Source organism: Xyrauchen texanus, chromosome 32, assembly GCF_025860055.1.
Source record: "Xyrauchen texanus isolate HMW12.3.18 chromosome 32, RBS_HiC_50CHRs, whole genome shotgun sequence".
Lineage (NCBI taxonomy): Eukaryota > Metazoa > Chordata > Actinopteri > Cypriniformes > Catostomidae > Xyrauchen > Xyrauchen texanus.
This window is the reverse complement of record NC_068307.1, coordinates 11,935,772-11,953,509: the sequence shown is the minus strand read 5'-3', so window position 1 is coordinate 11,953,509 and position 17,738 is coordinate 11,935,772. Positions and strand designations below refer to the sequence as shown.

The window sequence follows — 17,738 nt, the reverse complement described above, 5'->3', positions numbered from 1 at the left end:
ATCAGAAAAACATAACGGCACAAAAAACAACTATAACTATCAAATATCAGTTCATAATAAAACCAGACAATGTAACAAAAAAAAAAAAAAAAAAACTGTTCATAATCAATATAAGATTGGTTGTATACATAAACTAAACTAAAATCTGACCCAACCAATTAATGGATTCATAATCTAACAACATACCAACAATAGCCCAATAAAATTATGTTATGTTTTAACAAACCTCAAGTACACATGTAGAGGTCGACCGATATTGGTTTTTTCAGGCCGATGCCGATCTTTTGAAATCTGGGTCGGCCGATGGCCGATTAATGCTGCCGATTTATTTTGGCCGATATGTGCTTGTTTTTAACCTCTTATTTGAACCTTTTATTTGAAAGATAAAATGTAACACACATATTTACTTAAGATAGACAACATTTCTCAACAAATACATTTATTGAACACGTGACCAATCTGCACTTGTACACTTAAATTAAAAATGTATAATGTAAAAACATATTGTATAAATAATGTATAACAAATATATTAAATAAACAAAGCAGGTGTTACGAACTGCTCCGAGACACGAAGGTTGAGATCCAAATGCAGCTTTAATTAAGGGGCAATCCAGACACGTAATCCAATATTCAGAGCATCCAAGAGAAGCACAGGCATAACTAGGGGTGGGTATCGTTAAGGTTTTAATGGTATTACTATCTTACCGATACTGCTTATCGATCCGGTACTTTAACGGTATTCTTAACGGTTCTTTTTGTTATATATATATATATATATATATATATATATATAAATTTTATTTCAGGAAGGTCTACTAACATTACTGTTCAGGTGTGGTCTAAAAAGAAATCTAATAAAGTAATCAATTGTAAAATAACACTGCATAGTTTATCATAGATAGATTAATGCTTATTAATGCAGAAGTTATTCATTCAAGAGCTGTAAGTGATTTTCTCTTTGCCTTTTGTTGTTTGATTCGCAGTAATGGCTCAACCGTCACATGTTTAATAGACAGCTTCCCCTTTAAGACCGAGTTCAGATCTAATAAGCTCCTGATGCAGCATATTTTCTCCCAACTATTTCCATAACTACGTCCATTTAAGACATAAACTGTGTTTAAGTGAATCTCCAAGCCGGTCGTTTTGACATATTTTTGTGTATAGTTGATCGTTTAGACGCATGAAACCCAAAGTAGCCTATAGTTTGCTTGTCTCTTTGGGGTGTTTTTCGCGCGCGCCGCCTTGGGAACGGTCTCTCTTGCGCTCTTTTTATTATTAAAAGCGTCCCGCAATTTAGCAACAGTAGCTAGACTGCATTTTACAACAATCACCGATCGTGCTGATTCTGACGTTAAGTTTGAGTTTTAGGGAGAAATGTCAGTGCACCGCTGTGAAGGGAAGGAAGTTGTGCTAGACAGAATGCGGCTTATGTATAAATATTCTTTTTATAATCTTTGGAAGGCGAAATCTAAAATAAAATCAGAATAATAATCACAGATCTAAACCAGGCTATGTTTGAATGTTTAGTTCTGTCACTCATTATGCTGGGCTCGTGTTGGGCTCGTGTTGTGCTCGCTGTGGCACCGCGTGAGCGAGTTCTCTCCCTCTCTCTCTCAATAGCATATAGTGCGTTGGTATATATTAATTATTTATTTATCTGCATTGAGTGACAACCTTCTCAAATATAAGACACACAAACAGAACAAATAAAAGTGTCAGATTCACTGTCTGTAATTGCAAAATTCTTGCTTGCTTATTGTGACATGATAGCAACCCTTCTGCTGTGATAATGCAACTTCAACTACGCTATCAATATCCAAAGTAGCCGAACGTCATGTCAACTATCGCGTTTGTCACGTTTTTTCTTGAAGTTGGCAGTAACGTATCAAAAGTTTTTAATGAAATCTAAAGAAGTTATACAAATTTAACCCTTACTGTTTTCTCCAAGGAACTTAGCTCCTTAGGCACTGGATGAGGTCTGCTCACTCTGCTGGAAAATGACTCTAGGGGCAGTGTGCGTCGAACACGTGTTCCACAACAACACTAGGCTGCCCACAGATGCGCCTGCCTAATAATCGGCTTGATATGCGTGGATATTTGCCGATGCCGATTATGTAAAAAATGCAAAAAAATCGGCTGATTAATCGGCCGGCCGATTAATCGGTCGACCTCTATACACATGTACACACAGTGCACATACTTAATAAATAGTGTCTCTCCACTACACTGCCTGTTCAGTTTAATAAGAGCCCAGATCAGGTAAGGCCACCCAGGCCTTTCCGGGGATGTTCCGGAAAAAGTGTCTGGATGAGTTTACGCGGTGCAGAGGGTCATTCACAGAAAAGCTACTCACCCTTGTTTTCATAAGAAAAAACTGATAAGAGATAGCAGGTCACAGAGCCAGCTGCTCCAAAGGTTGCCTGAGGAGTGGGTCTTTACCGAACGAGGTGAGTGGGTGAGCAGATGAGGAAAAAGAGTAACTAAGTGGGAGAAAATATGAGACTGAGATTGCAGATTAAGTGTGGCAGTAAAGTTGTGAAATATCTGCAAGGCCAAATGATTATAAACATATTAGTGAAAGTAAGCTGTACAGTAGGTGGCATTTGGCTATCAAGATTCATATTCACTGCAAGTGCCCTGAATTTAATGCAGAGTTTGCGGAAAACAGTCAACCCAAACCACACAAATAACTACAGCACTGAAAATAGGTGAATGCAGCAGAAAAACTATCTGCACATATCTGTTTGGCGAGACTCTGGCACTTGTTCCAAACACAAACTACTGTTCAGTACATTTTACATTATGTCTAATGCTTGAACTGACTTGAAGTCTGTTTGATTCACAGCAACATGCAAATGATGATGTTCCAACAAACCAGATTATACGCTGAACTGGGAAACATAATTTGTCAATCAACAAATCATTTGATTCAGGCCAACACATTAAAATCTGTGAGATTTGCATGGACACCACTGTGTTCAGAATGAACCCATGCTAAAACCACCAGTGCATCTTTGTGGCTGGTAGGTTTGGACAGAATAGTGGTCGACCAATATCACTTTTATATCCAGAGAGCAGGGTGGCCAATAGCAGAGGTCAACTGATATTTCGCAGATGCTGATAAATCAGACAATATTCTGAATTTTACAATTACCTGCAAATAAATTTTCCTGTTTGGCATATCAGTTTCTCAAGCCACGACGGTGGAGAGAATTGACTGCCTGCACCTGGAGGAGCCACCTGACCCTGTTCACAATTCGTTTTGCTGTTAAATCATGCTACATCCCCACAACGCAGACGTCCTACGCTTGTAATTATTTATTTATTTAAAGACCGGAATTGTTCCTGTTTTTGAAAACCCGAGCGAATTGTGTAACTATTTCAAACAGTATCCACCTCTAACAAACTTAATTGGGAAACAGATCAGCTGAAGGTATACAAGCACACTGAAATGGAGGTAAGGTACAAACAGACATTTTCAGACTTATTTATTGTGATCATCGAAGTGTTTGTTCAGAGTTACTTGTTTAATGTTAATATCAAAAAGTGCCTTGTTCTCACTGTCATTTGAATAAGAGCGCGTTCTCTCTCTCGCTCACACGCAGCGCCTCAGGGAGACACACAATGCAAAGTCGATTAAAATTAAACTGATATATATTAAAATAGATTTAAATGGTAAACAAACACGTATTTATGACATGTTTGGATGTGTGACTACAGAGAGCACAACACTATGAAAACTAGTAAATCCTGGGCATTTAAGGCGATTTAGAAATCCCGGTTTAACTTTTTTAAAGTCCCATTCAGGGGATATTACAGCTTGTCCTACTTGCAATACAACTTGCAGACAATTTTCCGGTTCCTTTGTTGATTGTTGTGCTGCACTGATAGACTGAACACTAGGGCAGGTGATGCTTTAGTTCAACCATGGGATTTCATTAAACCACAGTAAACACAAAATTAAACATGGTTACCGTAATTTCCGGACTATAAGCCGCAACCTTTTTCCCACGCTTTGAACCTCGCGGCTTATACAATGACGCGGCTAATATATGGATTTTTCCCGCTTTCAAATTTTATAAAAAATACAAAAAAAACATTCTGTGACGTGCTCAGTTTTTTGGCGCCGTGAAGCTTTCATTAGACCAATGAAATTGACCTTAACCCGTTCGGCAAAACAACTTTTTTTGTTTACTGTTTAGATTAAATCGAGCGCGCTCAAACTTCCCATCATTCTGATTACGGTAGTAATTTTGTCACCCTCACCATGGCAAAGACATGGAGAAACGCATATGATGCTGCTTTCAAGTTGAAGGCGATTGATCTGGCTGTTGGAAAAGTAAATAGAGCTGCTGAACGGGAGCTTGGTCTTAATGAGTCGATGATAAGACGATGGAAACAGCAGCGTGAGGAATTGACTCAGTGCAAAAAGACAACTAAGCTGAGGCTATTTAACTCCGACACCGAAGGAGATGACTTCAGTGGTTTCAGTGCACAGGACGAGGAAGATAGTGACCAATGACTTTATTGGTAGGCTACTGTTTACTGCAAATGTTTTATTACAAGCCGTGTGTGGCAGCGGGGGCGTGGTCAAGCGCCCATCCGGGAGAGAAAAGCTGTAAGGGCGCTTACACCTGCGCTAAATTACGTCTAACACCGGTGTCTAATTTCAAGTGCCCTGCTTCACGTGTCCTTCTTGGGAAAACTGTCACACGGGCACCAGTGTGACAGTTTTCAGCAGGGCACTTGACGTTCCAGGTAAGGCTTAATGACCACAGCAATGTTTACAATCAATTTTATAAAGTTTCTCAATTCTTCTATGCGCCAACACTAGACTGACGTGTGTCACTTTCTCAGCTCTGTGGCTGCTGCCTTTTATGCCGCTCTCCCCATGCTTACTGAAATTAGACACCGGTGTTAGACATAATTTAGCTCAGGTGTAAGCGCCCTTACCGCTTTCTCTCCCGGACGGGGCTTGACCACGCCCCTGCCACACCGTGTTTCGTTAAAGCCTGAGTAAAGTTCATTTGTTTCAATGTACCGGTAGGCACCTGCGGCTTATAGACAGGTGCGGCTTATTTATGTTCAAAATAATATTTTATTTAAAAATCAGTGGGTGCGGCTTATATTCAGGTGCGCTCAATAGTCCGGAAATTACGGTACTAATACAATATTACTGTAGTAAAATAACGTACAGATTTTGCAATTTTGGAAAGAAATTGGTACTTTAATTCACCAAAGAGGCTTTCAACTGATCACAAAGTATAGTCAGGACATTACTGAATTGAAATAAATCACTATTTGAATTTGTTTTTAAATTTTTTATCAAATCTAAACAGGCTCCATTTCCAGCAGCCATGACTCCAAGACCTTATCCTTGAGTAATCATGCTAAATTGCTAATTTGGTATTAGAAAATCACTTGCCATTATATCAAACACAGTTGAAAGCTATTTGGTTAGTTAAATGAAGCTTAACATTGTCTTTGTGTTTGTTTTTTAGTTGTCACAGTATGCAATAGACTGGCATGTCCTAAGGTCAATATTAGGTCAAAAATGGCAAAAAAGAAACAGCTTTCTCTAGAAACTTGTCAGTCAATCATTGTTATGAAGAATGAAGGCTACACAATGCTTGAAATTGCCAAAAAAACCTGAAGATTTTAAACAAAGATGTACACTACAGTCTTCAAAGACAAAGGACAACTGGCTCTAACAAGCACAGAAAGAGATGTGGAATGCCCAGGTATACAACTAAACAAGAGGATAAGTACATCAGAGTCTCTAGTTTGAGAAATAGATGCTTTGCATGTCCTCAGCTGACAACTTCATTGAATTCAACCCGCTCAACACCAGTTTCATGTACAACAGTAAAGAGAAGACTCAGGTGCAGGCCTTATGGGAAGAATTGCAAAGAAAAAGACACTTTTGAAACAGAAAAACAAAAATAAAAGGTTAGAGTGGACAAAGAAACACAGATATTGGACAACAGATAATTGTAAAAGAGTGTTATGGATCTTAACCCCATTGAGCTTTTGTGGAATCAGCTAGACTATAAGGTGCATGAGACGTGCCCAACAAGACAGCCACATCTATGGCAAGTGATACAGGAAGCGTGGGGTGAAATGAGTATCTGGACAAACTGACCGCTAGAATGCAAAGAATCTGCAAAACTGTCATTGCTGCACATGGAGGATTATTTGAGGAGAACTCTTTGTAGTTTAAAATGTTCTTATTTATTTTTATTGTAATAGTACTTTTTCAAGTTATTAATGTCCTGACTATACATTGTGATCTCAGTTGAATGCCACTTTGGTGAATAAAAGTACCAATTTCTTTCCATAAGTGAAATTTGGTGGAGGATCGGTGATGATCTGGGGATAATCGATTAATTGAAGCCTATCCTTTGATATATCCACAAAGACCACAGCAGCAAATAAACAAGCCAAGTTTAAGTTTGAATACTGGCGTCTGGTCTCATTATTATCTGCACAAACACAACGCAGGACATATGTACACTGCACATACACACATCAAGTGATAATCTCATGCCCAGTCAATTATCTGTTATCTGCATTGCCTTGAACGGTACGGTATTAAAATCATTCCTGGCTTGCGATATGCATATCGTGATATGTGCATTTGCAATATTTTGATAAATTAGATGTATCATGCAGCCCTATTTCAAAGTAAAAGAGCTTCACGTGCACTATAATTAAAGGTCTTACAGTGCTTTGAATGTACAATTAGTTTGAATCTATCTTTTTGTGATAAGCTAATGAGTACATACCATCCGTGGTAGCTGAACTACAGTTGCACTGTTATTTCCTTCTTCCTAATGTAATGGAATTTCTTTGTGCAAACTAATTACAAAATGGGAAGACAAAACAGAAATCATGAGAAACTACAATTTACCATTTGAAACACACACACACACACACACACACACACACACACACACACACACACACACACACAAACAAACAAAACAATTATTTTTACATTGTTGGAGTTGTGTCTAATTCTGAGTAAACATCATGTTAAATAAAAAAAATATTTTTTAGCCAATTTATGTACATCATTTACTATTATATAAAATTGTGTGATATACAATATCAGCATTATATCGGCCACCCTGCTCTCTGGATATCGGCATCGGCAATGTCAGTTGACCACTAGCTGAAATATCACACGATTTAATATTGTAAATAACATATATACATTATATATATATATATATATATATATATATATATATATATATATATATATATATATATATACAATAGCAAACGTTTCAGGTACTTGTGAAAAATGTTGCGTAGTGAGGATGTCTTCAAAAATAATGACATAAATAGTTTTCATTTATCACTTAATGTCATACAAAGTCCAGTAAACATAAAAAAGCTCAAATCAATATTCGGTGTGACCACCTTTGCCTTTAAAACAGCCACAATTCTCCTAGGTACACTTGGACAGTTTTTCTTGGTTGTTGGCAGATAGGATGTTCCAAGCTTCTTGGAGAGTTCACCACAGTTCTTCTATCCATTTAGGTTGTCTCAATTGCTTCTGTCTCTTTATGTAATCTCAGACTGACACAATGTTCAATGGGGGCTTTGTGGGGGCCATGACATCTTTTGCAGGGCTCCCTGTTCTTCTATTCTAATATTTTCTATTCGCAAAAGAAATGTTTGGGAGTCTAACATTTATATTTCCTATTGACAAACTAAAGCTGAAGATATAAATAACCATCTTAAGACAAATGCTTTTGTGAAACATCTTATGTGCCTAAGACATTTGCACAGAACTGTACATAAAATTGCTAAAAACAATTAATTAACTGTTACTTAGCACTATATTTACTCAATTTCACACAAAATGTGTACTTTATTATTAAAAAATGTTTTGTTATTAATAGTAGATAGCAGTTTCTTCTGGTTTCTGTTTAGTCATCCAATTTCAGAGAGAGAGAGAGAGAGAGAGAGAGAGAGAGAGAGAGAGAGAGAGAGAGAATGACTCATATAAGAATATAAATCGTCATGATCTCCTGCACATATGTAGCAGCTCTGACACACAGGACAGTTTAAAATATATGTTGTTGCACACAAGTCTATTATTGTAGTAACACGATGACACATACTAGCGACAAAACAAACTGTGACTGGTCATTTACATTTCTCAGACAGCTCCTTCACATTTAGCAGGCTTTTCTATCGGCTAGTTCCCTACCAGCCGCCAAAATCGCCAGGGGTCGGAGGACTCGCTACGGTCTGGACGGGTTGGAGTGGCTGTCGTCCACCAGAGGGTGGAGGAGTGGTTGAGGACTGGACGACAGCGTGTCAGAAAACCGGCGAGTAACAGTTTTTTTTCCTCTCTCTCTCTCCCGCTATTGCCAGGGGCTCCCTGGCCTGAAGCAAAGGAGGGAGGAGTATGACAAGGTGGAAGGCAGGGCTGGGTGGGGCTGGGCTGTGATGACGCACACCCGGCCCCTAATCAGGCTAATCAAGCTGACGAGAGGAATAAAGGCGCTATAGAGAGAGAGAGCTACAGGCAGCTGCCCTGTTTGTGTTTATGTTTGTGTCTTTTTTGTTTAATTAAATATTACTTTGATGCTTTGTCCGGTTCTCGCTTCCTCCTTTCCCTTTTACCCCATTACAGATACATATTGAGCCTTGGTGCTATTGTGGGGAAAAGGAGATTCGATTCCAGCTTGCATCATGTCAAGATACCATATTCCCATTGTCACCTCAATAATTTCCTGTATCTTATAACTTTGCGGTTAATAATTTTTATTGTTTTAATATTATAAGTAGATGTGCTGACAATATATTTTGACAGTTAACAACTTGTAACACCCATTTTGATCGCTTTAAAAACACCCTAAACCAAAGCCATAAATGAGCACTAACATTATATTCAGAAGTGTTTTGTCAGCTAGGAATGTGGAGCTCAGAAAGACACTATCTGTCCATTAGTGAGAGATCCAGGAGGTTAATTAGTGCGAGTGATTAAGGGGAAAGGAACAGCACTGCGCCTGGCATTTGACTGCCACTCCTTCATATAGAGACAAAAGGACACTCAAAAAACATCTAACCTCGTCAGCTTCACCTAGATGTACCTGTACTGATCTCACAGTAATCACTACCTGTCTGGAAATCAGGACACTACCCTCTTCAAGAATTCACAAAAGTGACTGTCAAGTAGTAGTTAATCAGGGCTTTGTTTAAAATAATAGTTCACTCAAAAATGAAAATTCTGTAATTTACTCATCTTCATGATGGTTGAAACCAGTAGGGTATGACTTTCATTCCTCCATGAGCCACACAAAAAAAATTAGATAGAACACTAACCTCAGTCAGCATTCACTTTGATTGCTTCTTTTTTTCTCCATACAATGAAAGTGAACAGTTATTGATAAAACCATGTTCCATGGAAGAAAGTTATTCAGGTTTTAACCATCATAAAGGAGCGTAAATGATGACAGAATTTGAAGGGTTTTCATTCACTGCTGTCCTAAGAGGAGGCATGTCAATTTACCTTATCAATCAAACAGTATGTGTTTTTTCCCTTTTCTCCCCAATTTGGCATGCCCAATTCCCAATGCGCTCCAATTCCTTGTGGTGACGTTGTGACTCGCCTCAATCCAGGTGGCGGAGGATGAATCTCAGTTGCCTCCACGTCTGAGACAGTCAATCCACACATCTTATCACATGGCTTGTTGAGTGCGTTAATGTGGAGAGCTAACTCGTGTTGGAGGCGTGTCACGATATCCTTTGCGTCCATTATAGGGATCAGAAGGAGGTTAACCCAACATGACTCCACCCACCCTAGCAAACGTGCCAAATGACTGCTCTGGAAGCCTGACTGGAGTCACTCAGCAAGCCCTGGATTCAAACTTGTGACTCCAAGTGTGGCAGCCAGCGTCTTTAAGTCCTACAAACTGTAGGTCTTAATTAACGGGTGGAGAACAAATATAATATCACATACTGCAAAAGAAATATGGTGCTGTCCGGGTAGGTGATACTTTCAGTGACTCATATAAAAAACACTTTGAAATCTTACAATGAGCTATATGATAAAAAGTAGATATAGATCTATTTATTAATAGATAAACTTGCTGTGATGTCACAGAGCAGGCAGACACGCTTCAGGGTTCTTTTGACCAGCACATTACAATGGTGGACATAAAAGCGCTGCTGTTTTAATAGTCATTTAAACATTACATAATGTAATAATATTTGTTCATTTTAATACAATTTACTATGAATGGATATCTAAGGTTACAGTGAATAAATATATGTAGGTTTCAGGGCTGCACAATTAATCAAATAAATAATCGAGATTACAATTACAGCTGCCACAATAAACTAATAGTCAAAAGTGTCAATTATACCAGTCCATGTAGGTCTACTGTTGCATCAAAATTTTCTATTTAATATTCCATTTAGCATGTGTTTTTGCAGTGGTTGATAATTTTTAACAACCAGACACACGTCCATTGCTTGCTTCTGTGTATGGTTTATTCAAAAATGGAATAAATTTACCAATGTAAAGTTGACCATTTAGGTAACTATTCTTGATTTACTGTTTAAAACAGCAATAAAGTCATTCAGGACAGTCAGCTTGTTTTGGGTATGGAGCTGACATAAATACAACAGCATGCAGTTGATCCACCCCAAGTAAGTATTTGAATGTAAATTCTATTAATTGAAATTAATCAGAATTACAATATAAAGGGAAACAGGGTGTTTCAACACCACAAACAGAAATTTTTAGGCATTTTCAGCACAATTCATGCAAGCACCCATTGAACTTGTGCAAAAACAACACAGAATTTCCAGAACGTAAAATTGAATTTTATTATATACCTTGCTCTCTAGTTATTAGTATTGGCTATATTGGTCAACCAACCTAATAAAAGTTGCTGACCCTCATAAATTGTATATAAAGAAGAAAGTAGTGGCATCATCTCGGAGCATACAGACAAACTTGAAAAACGTGGCGTTCCGCAGTGTCATGAGGTGGGTATGTCATCTGACGTCACTTTAGAAAAAGTTTTGAACTGATGCATCGGCTGAGTCATCTCAATTGGCAAGTTACATTTAAATTTTCAATTTAAAAAGGTCCCTACAGCAGACAGCACACACTCCTGTAAGGAATAGCAGATACATTTTCACCCGTATTCATAGTACAAACATGCAGATGTGTAGTAGACATGTGCAGATAGTGGTTTACGGTTTAGGTCTAGGGGCCAGGAGAAGGAGAGATCTCCATGAATAGCCTCCACAATTACCTGCTATGAGTTTAACTACTGCTTTGAGGGACTTCTGCAGATAGTAACAACCATTTCAAAGCACATTCAGGAGGACTGCTTCCTTTTGAAATTCCAAATTAGCTTTCAGGGCTCCCACGGCTTTTGAGCAATACATTTCCATGAATTTTTCAATCATTTGTGATTACCGGAAAAGGATTTTTGAAAATGATTTTAAAGTGATTGCTCTTTCTGGAGAATGAAATATTTCACAGATGAATACAAGTATAAAAATGTATATTCACAACAGAAATTTCCATAACTTGAGATTTTACTAGTTTCCAGGTCTGGAAATCCAAACTTTAATATTCTCTGACATTTCCAAATTTTCCATAACAATGGGAACCCTGTTTCTTCCTGTTGCCAAATGATCACTTTGTGCAATGAACATACTACGTTTATCAACTTTTTGCAGCACTCATATCAAACATGGGAAATATGGTGCAGCTGGACGTCAATAACATTGAACCTGAATGAGAGTTAATAATGACTTCAGTGATAACAGGACTTCAAACATCTTGGAAAATAATGCATAAAATATATATTCAATAGTTTTACCGTTTTTTGTTTTGTTTTTTGTCCTTTTGGAGCAAGACAGCCGAAAGACACTATTTACTTGAAATATATGACTAAAAGCTGGGTGATAATGTTTCACATTTTTCCTATTGAGTTCCATGGAAGAAAGTCATACAGATCTGGACCCACATCAGGATCAGTAGATAATGAAAGGCTTCAATTTTAGAGAAAAAGAGACAAATGAGAGACACAGAGAGGGTGATCAGGTGAGAGTTAGAGACAGTCGGTAAGAGAGAGACTGTGTGCAGCAGTGTTATTATAGTTAAAGAAAGCTCAAATTATAACAATCAAAATCAAAAATTATTTTTGTTAAGAACTCAAAAACTAAAATAAAATAAAAAATTATTTTTTATTTTTATACTAGGGTGGATATGGGCAAAGAGGGACACTCTTTGAAATTTTTAATTTCTTGACACTTTCAATTATGATCTAAATGACACATAACCTAAGATTATACCTTTAAAGGGGTCATATAATGGTACATGCACTTTTTCAAGTTGATTGTACTGAAATGTGTGTTGGCTGTGCCTGTACACAACCATCCTATTATGATAAAAATCCATCCGTGTTTTTGTTTTAATCTCCTTATATATTTTCCCCTGCCTCAAATCGAGCCGTTCGACCGTGTGACGTCACACGGTCGGACGCCCCTCCCAGGATTGTTGATTGACAGCAGTGTTTCAACACAGACCCGCCCTCGCTCGTGAGCGAGCTGTCAATCATAGTCTGTCATCATTGTTGACACACTGGAGCAGAATGGCGCCTAAGCGATTGTGGTTTTCTGTTCTTCGGTGTAATAACGAACACAGCAGTCATTTTGATGTTCCTAAATCTGAACCGCTGAAGACGCAGTGGCTGAGTTTTGTTTACGATGGGAATATTCCCCACGAGCAACGTCAATGCGTTCATGTTTGCGCGAATCATTTTTCACCAGACTGCTTTATAAACGAGGGTCAGTATAAAGCTGGTTTTGCTAAGAAGATGCTGCTGAAAAAGATTCGGTACCAACTATTTATATTCCTCTGCACCTCCAGAAGAAGTAAGTGTAACGCTTTATTAACCTTTATATTAATCTTTGCAAATCGCTTGCACGCTTCACAATGAATGTGGCTAATGTTTACACTCAGGGTACATTACGGCACGTTTTCCATAACGTTACGACGTTCTCAATATAATTCATAATCCCACGTTTATAATGAACAACGCGTTATGGTTATTGTGTTATTAAAAACTGTGTACGCAGGTGTTACAGTTAACATGGTAACACTAAGTTACACCTGGTTTGCTTGTATGTTACTGATTAAGAAGTAATGTAAAAAAAAACAGTTATACGGAGAATAACTCCAGAACGGAGGGGCGGGGTGACCAAAGCTCATTATCATTTAAAGTCATATACTTTCTGCCGACCTATCACAAGTAGCGTATATCCTCATGAACTCTTTAAAATGTGAAAATAAGAAATCGATCGATGGCAGAAAGTTATTAAAATTATAATTGTTTGTTATCAAAATAAAATACATTTGTAATAATAACTGTGGTCTTGGTTGTTTTATATCACTGTAAGCAAACAGGGACAGATCATATATTACTGGGAAACCCGCCACGGCAATAATTAGTTTCTCCTCCATTTTATCTTCGGAACTAATGTTTGGTGGGAACCAAAGTTTACACTGTTGTGTTCTCTAGACTTCGCTAGAGCGGAGCACTTCTATATTCCAATAGGTTGCCGCCGAACCACGTCACAGCTCATTACCATAACGTTGACTGCACTTGAATTTTCATCTGACGCCCACACCGCCCAAGACTCGCCGTGCCGCTTCTCGCCGCCGAGAGACGCTGGCTGTCATTGAAAATGAATGACTTACGGTCGATTTGACACTCTCACCGCCTCTGGTGTGAAAGCACGGTTATGAAGACATGGATTTAACCACAGAGTCTTATGGATTACTTTTATGCTGCATTTGTGTGCTTTTTGGAGCTTTAAAATTTTGGCCCCTATTGACTTGCATTGTTTGGACCTACAGAGTTGAAATATTCTTCTAAAAATCTTAATTTGTGTTCGGCAGAAGAAAGTCATACACATCTGGAAAGGCACAAGGGTGAGTAAATAATGAGAGAATTTTCATTTTTGGGTAAACTTTAACTTTGATTGTTTACTCCCCAAAGTTTAGATCAGTAATGATTTGGACACAATGTGGATCAAGCTTAAATGTCATTTGTCACTTTACCCATATTCACCCTATATTATAACATTTGCAACATTTACAATCCACATTAAACATGAAAATATCCACTAGTTAGAGACAGAGATGGGACCAAGTCACACATGTGCAAGTCTCAAGTAAGTCTCAAGTCTTAACCTTCAAGTCTCAAGTAAGTCCCAAGTATTTTTTTCTTGGGCAAGTCAAGTCAAGTCACAGGCTATGTCAAGTCAAGTCCAAGTCAAGTCACCTTATTATTGTAATTTTACCTGCAGAATCTGATCATAATAAAGTGAAAAGACAAGATATAAGTAACTGTCTGTAAATTACAATACTCATGTTCAGTAAAAAACATTCAGGAATCAAACAAAATTGTAACTTCATAAAATTATTTATTTTTCACTTCTGCCAACAGTGTTTGAAATGTTTTAAATTTTCAACATTGAGTCCATAAAACAAATAACAGCTTAACATCCAACAGACTCCTCTCTGAACACCTCCCTCTCTCTCTCAAACACAGTTACATACATTAAACTTTGTTACATTTCTCCTCTCTCTCTCACACACACTCTCTCTCTCTCACACACTCTCTCACACACACACACTCTCTCTCACACACACACACACTCTCTCTCTCACACACTCACACTCTCTCTCTCACACACTCACTCTCTCTCGCACACTCTCTCTCTCTCTCTCACACACACTCTCTCTCTCACACACACACACACACACACACACACACACTCTCTCTCCCACACACACTCTCACGCACACTCTCTCTCCCACACTCACTCACACACTCACACACACACTCACTCTCGCGCTCTCACACTCCCACACCCACACTCACTCATTCACTCACACAGAGTATATCCATAAGCCTATTTTTGCAATGTCTGTGAGTGGGAAACGTTGAGGTACCAGCGCGTGAACGTCATGGCAACGTACAAAACAAAGTACCTCGCGCGGGAAACACTTAACGTAAATGCGGCGTAACTAACGTAAATCAAGCAGGCTAGTATGCAGCATAAGCCACGAAGTGTTGGCGAAATAAAAAATTAATGGACAGATTTTTTTTTCCAGAAAACTTATTGCACAAAATAAATTCAAGCACTTTCAATGACCTGTATCTATGTATGTTTATTTTCAAGAACTTTCCAGGGCCTTGAATTTTATTTTTCAGATTCACAAACGTTCAAGGATTTCAAGGACCCGTGGGAACCCTGCTATTATTACATTAGCTAACTACCAACTAACCAGATAAAATTAACAAATTGACAAGCACTTACTGGGCAGAATGGCTCTTCAAATGGCGGACGAAATTGGAGGTTGTCGTCTAGCTGTCCGCGATCTTAACGTTGCATGTCTTGCAAAGCGCTGTTCGTCTTTTGCCATCTTGATAATAATTTTTGAAGCCGAAAGCGATGACCCTCGGTAACGTTAAACCTCCGGCTGACGTTGTTATCTGATCTAAGTGGGCGTGGTGTGCGTAAGGTACGAGAGGGCATGGCTGATGATAGCCTATAGTGTCGTGATCCAGTCATGACAAAACTATTCTCAGCCTGCTGCTCCAGCTGGATCAACTTTTTTTTTTTTTTTTTTTAATAATTTATATATTTTATATTCAAACTGAAAACATAATGTGATTAACACTCAAGTCATTCAAGTCTTCGTGTCTCAAGTCAAGTCCCGAGTCTTTAACTTCCAAGTCCGAGTCAAGTCTCAAGTATTTTATTTTTTGTCAAGTCAAGTCACAAGTCATAAAAATAGCGACTCCAGTCGACTCGAGTCCAAGTCACCAAGTCACAAGTCCCCATGTCTGGTTAGAGATAACACAAGACTGCCATGAGAAATGAAATGATGTTAGACTTTTTAAACTACACCAGTAAATGTAAAATGTAAATGTAAGTGTAATACAGCAAGTAAATAATGCTTAGCTTTGGCAGCCATAAATAACACTAAAATAAAAACTAACTAAACTGAAACTACAAAACACAGAGAAAACTAAAACTAAACTGTGTAAAATAACAAACACTAAACAAAATTGTTATGGCAAACTGAATATAAAATCCAAAACTATAATTACACTGGTGCGCAGATAATTTGACCATCCCCTTCATTGTCATTGATAAACGATCTAGCTAGAGAAGCTCTTAGAAGCCCAGTACACAGAGCGAGGGAGCACAAACTCTGCAGTTTTAACTTCATGCCTGGCATGTCTGCTTCTCCCCATTCTCTTTTCCTCATCTGACAAAGAGCTACAAGATCTTCACCACACACACCTCCGTTAAGTCACACTTCACCAATACAGGAGTTGCGCACGTGTGTAAGAAGAGATGGTTTCACAGTGTGATTTTATGTGCATACTGGTGGAAAAGAAGCTTATGGGGGTACGAAAAGTCAGATTGTGTTGGTCTAGGCATCTTTTAGGTTTGGTAATCATTTAAACTCCTCAAAACAGAGTGCTACTATCCCCTCAGAACATGAAACCATTATACTGCCCTTTTCCAAAACAGGGTGCTGGTGCCCAATTTGGTCCCATGTCAAAGTTTCCACCACAGAATAGCAGTTCTGCAACAGAAAATGTATAGATTGACACTAACCTTGTCAGTTAAACCTGCTATAATGCCGAATAACGTCCTAACCACAAAGTTTTCAAAACAACAATGACTCAGTCTACCTGGACTGACGCATAACAAAATTAGATTGCATAAAACTTGCTCCAAATTTTATCAACAATCCTGTCCGATGGATAACAATGGAAAGCCACAAATTAAATTTGTCACATTCAAACCAGAGAATTTTCATTATAGATTTATCAGGGGCCTCAATCGATTAAATCGTTTTTTCTTTTTTTAAGATAATTAAAAAAATTATACATTAATTACATTAATGCAGATGAAATCATTCAATATACATAAGTGGCTTTAGAATTCCATAGATATTAGGGATGTGCCAGGGTGGTCGAATAATCGACTAGTCATCAAACAACTGACAATTCGATTACTGGGATTGACTACTAACATTCGTATTTTTAGTGGTGGTGATGCAATTCAAATTATTTGAATGCAACTTCTAATAGAGCATTTTTCTTTGATGTTAAATTGCTGTGCTTAACAGTGAATAACAGTAAGCACAATAAAACACTCTGCAAGAAGTTTGGTCTCTTTAATGTTTTAGGTTTAGTCTTTTTATAAGTGGTTGTTACTGCAAATCGCTAAATCAAAATCAATAAATTTGAAGACGATCACTATTGGACATTAAATCCTCAGTGAGTAATATTTACGTATTTGCGAGGTGCTATGGAAAGATTAAAGTCTTTTGCTGATTCTGTAAATAAATAGTTGCAGTGAACTAGATGTGTACTCGCAATATTATCTAGCAGTTCTGCACATTTGAATGTGCAGTGAGGATCGCCCTGAAACACTTTGGTTACATTGAAGCATGTCATTCTGTGGTTTAGTGGCACTCTGTATTGGAGCCTTTCTTATTTAGTACTTTTCTTTGATAGTTTTGTGCAATAAGATTTAGTCTATTTATGTTTTGAATATTGGTTAGCCACCATGATGAACTGCTGCGCTTAAGTGTCCGTATATCCCATCTGATAGGGGCCGCGTAAACATAACGGAGCCTAATTATACATCATCCAT

At 38.0% G+C, this 17,738-nt stretch overlaps 1 protein-coding gene across 1 annotated transcript in view; it reads right to left on the bottom strand.

Moving 5' to 3' along the window:
- LOC127625624 (ataxin-7) overlaps positions 1 to 17,738 on the bottom strand; it is a 55,579-nt gene that overhangs the window by 26,261 nt on the left and 11,580 nt on the right. The gene's annotated exons all lie outside the window — the stretch shown is intronic.